Here is a 4,082-nt window from a genome sequence, read left to right as displayed (position 1 = left end):
CACAACATTATTATGCATGGACCTTGACTATGTACGTCACCATGTGTCCAGATCTGGGATGTCGCGTGTACCAGATGAACGGCGCCAAGTTCGACCCCCGTGATGCTACATGGGTGCCGAGGAACACTCTTGGAGAGTACTTGCTTTTCATCGGGTACAACTACCCCATTGTGAAGCGGATGCCACCTTCCGTGCATGACACGGAAGGCCTGTCGTTCATGAAGCATGGTTGTGTCTTCAGTGCGCACCGCCGGATGAACGACATGCTAGGACACGCTATCCCTGATTTATGTCGCTTTAGCTTGGATGAGTCCATCATGTGGACCCGGACTAGAAAGATGCGACAATGATTCCCGTTGCCCACCGCTATGGATCGTGCCATCCATGAAGAACACCTGGGACTGGAACCTGGAGGAGGACATGTAGCCCATATATAACGTGTAAGTGGAGTACGGTAATTGTGAACGGTAGCGCTGTGAATATATGTAGACTAGTCGTGCACAATTTTATCACATGAGTTGGAGATGAACTTGTGTGGCATACTGGCATTTGTCCTTTAGAATTTATTACTAGTAAATGTGTTATGTGTACGTGCAACTTGTGTGGTTGTTGCACAGGCTCCAACACGCTCTTTGAGAAAAAAAGGTGGCACAACTTTGGATATACGTGACGTGGCAGCATCATACAGTAGCATCGTTCGGTATAGTTGTACTAGTACACTCCTACTAGGACGACAACTCCTATAAAACCTTGCGCTTGGCTCTTTGCCTCTTCGGGACGTTCAACAGTTCATACTCGTGTGAACCTTGCACTTGGCTCTTTGCCTCTTCGGAAGGTCCAACAATGATGATACTACAGTACAATATGCTTCTAGCAATCTGACACCGATTGAACTGCTGCACGTCCACCGCGAGGGCGAGGGCGAGGGAGAGGGAGAGGGCGCTGTAGCCAAAATTCTCTCCTTGTCCTGCGAACCACTGCACGCGTGGGCGAGGGAGAGGCGTAGTAAGCAAGCTTCTCCTCGTTCGGCGAGTTGATGGGACACATCAAAGCAGTACTAGTACTAGTAGTAGTAGTCGATACTGCGTCCTTTCCAATTAATATGGCTTAATTTGAAACGAGAAAAATACACTGGCGGTCAACGTATGTAATAGTACGCTCTTTACGGTCACTATATATAGTTTTGCGGTGATTATGCGATCACTAGCTCATCATAGAGCACCGTATTGCACCCTACTGACTGGCCACATAGTCGGCGTGGCACTTTGTTGACTGGTTAAATTGTCACCTAGTTTCTGGGTCCCACCTGTCAGTTGGCAGAGCAAAGAAATCAGTTAAACAAAAATTTACGCAGGCGCGACACGAGTCCAACCCTTGCGCGCGAACCGCCCTAGCTGTGTATGTGAGTGCATGCACGTTTCCTCCCTCGGTCTTCCAACAAAGAGTGTACTACATGATGTACATCTACACTTCCAATGCATTTAACCTTTAGTCTAAATCGATATTGATTGACTAATGCACCAACTTGTGATGTAGGTATAGGCTACATGTCTATCCTTAATTACAGCATGCAACGACCTTCATTTAATCTTCTTATCTCAATGGTCGCATGCACACATAAGTCTGCTACTTTTGGGTGTTAATTATGCCCTGGTCAATGTGTAAATCTCTAAATGTACAGTCTTTCACGGACATAGGGAGTAGGTTGAGCACTTGAGCGTGAGTGTGTGTGTTGCGTCGTGTGTTGTGTGCTGCATGGGTGCGTGAGTGGTGCATGTGTCCATGTGTACGTGTGAGTGTTGCATGTTGCATGCATGGGGCTTACTCCCTCCCATTGACATGTTCGTATTTCAAGCTTCCTCTGTTCCATCCCATATGGTGATACTCCCTCTGTTCCCAAATAGTACGGAGTAAAAGCCTCCCTTTGTTCCCAAATACGGAGTATTTGTCTTTCTACAGATTTCAACAAGTGACTAGGTACGGAGCAAAATGAGTGAAGTGAGCGTAGAGGCATAGGGATACTGTAGAAAGGAAGTCCTCGCGATCCATTTATTCCCCATCTCGGTCAGAGAGAACTATTCAACTAGTCTTCGCAGTGAAGTGACAATACACGCTGCAGCAGATTGGACACTTAATTAATAAGCTGAACCAGCATGTTGGTGTTACTAAATCAGCCTTACCCAGTACTGCCATCATGTTTGCCAGTAGAGCACGCTTCCGCAAATACGCCTACGCACCTCTGTCCTCCATTAACTGACATATGGGCCCCGTTGTGGTAGACCCACATGTCATCGGTGTAACTATTTACACTCCGAAGGACGGTATATCCTGGTAGTAGTACTAGTAGAATTGAGATTGAATGCACTTTCTTCCCCGCCTTCCACTCTTCTTCCACCTCTCTTATTCTTCCTCCTCTCTTCCGCATCGTCGGCCGCACACCATTTACCCCCGCTCACTACTCGCCCTCCCACGCCATCTTCCTTGGTAGCTCGCGCGTAACATATCCCCCGGCTCACTGCTCGGCCACACGAGGAGAAGCTTCTTTGCTCGCCCGCCCGAATCCACTTCCCCGCTGGCTCGCAGGCACCGAAAACCCGAATGGCAGAACCGACTGACATGCAGAGCCACGATTGGAATTCCCTCCCCGATGTTCTCTTGGATCAGATCTGTAGTCGTATGGACCTACTCAGCACCGTCCGTCTGGCCGCATGCTCGGTGTCTTTGTACCATCTACTCGTCTGCAACCGGCCGGCTCTTTTCAAGACACCCTGCTTGCTAATTCCCGATCCTCGCAGGTGGCCCAGACACCGACTTGACGATCCTACGGAGGTTGTCGTCGTGCCCCTCGACATGCTACCACTACCCGTCCACCTGTCCTTCATGCGCGGCCACTACTGGGCGGGCATGAAGGCCAACTGGATCGTCCTCATCCACCACACCGGTAGTCCGTGGTGTCTCGTGGATATCTACACCCAGCGAGAGATCACCCTTCCATCGTTGGATACGGCCGCCATCGAGCCTCGCGGCCCGCCGGACACTCCTGCCTACTACGCACGAGACACGCCAAGCTTTTGGCTCGACCTCTGTTTGCAGAACGTTGTAATCTACGAAGTGCCCACACCATCAGAAGACTACATGGATTACAAGCTCATTGCCTTATTCACAAAGGGATTAGTCTATCTGGAATCCGGTCGCCATACATGGTTATGGCTCATCATCAATCCGGTTGAGGAAACATTTCTGTCTGATGCTATAGTGCATGATGGCATCGTTTACGCGGTCGACGCACAGATTGGCTACCTATATTGGTGGAATATATCGTCGTGTAATTGTTCTATCTCATTTCATCTTTACCTTATGAATATGACTGCCAGTTCATTTGTTACGAATTTAGAATGCATAGCATGTCTATAACCACATCATTGCTATATGTTCCTCTCATTTCCTAGATTTTTATGACCACACATGTTATTGTTAGAGTTGATATGAGAACAATAGGCATCTAATGATTGTTAGAATACATATTATGAGCATAACATCATGATTGCTATATGTTAATCTCGTTTACAAGATTTTTATAACAATGCATGTTATTGCTTAGAGTTGATATGAGAACAGTAGTAGTAAGTGCTATGGTAGAATATGAGTAGGCGTTGTCATAGCTATTCTCCTCTCATTCTTACATGATGTTTGAACCATGACATATTGCTAGAATATGAAAGCCATTGGCTTATTTTTTTAACTTGGGGTATGATTATGACCACGGCATTGCAATTCTTTGTCTATGATATGTGTCACTGTTATAATAATCTTAATTCCACACATACTCTGAACATGATTGTTTATTTTTGTTCTTTTGGTCTCTAATTTGAATTGTTGCAGCAGGCGCAAATGCGCTAGCCTTCATGATTCCAGGACCTGGAATCATACCAGCCGATGGGTGGTGGTTTATCGCTCGTTCAGCTGACGGCGGTCATTTGATGCTCATTCGCACGTACCAAATTGACCAAACCATTACATCAAACCACATGCAGTACAAATGCGTGGGGCGTTCGTGACATTGATGGCTATGGCTGCTTCAT

This window comes from Triticum urartu, chromosome 5 (assembly GCF_003073215.2).
Source record: "Triticum urartu cultivar G1812 chromosome 5, Tu2.1, whole genome shotgun sequence".
Lineage (NCBI taxonomy): Eukaryota > Viridiplantae > Streptophyta > Magnoliopsida > Poales > Poaceae > Triticum > Triticum urartu.
This window is presented reverse-complemented; position numbering follows the sequence as displayed.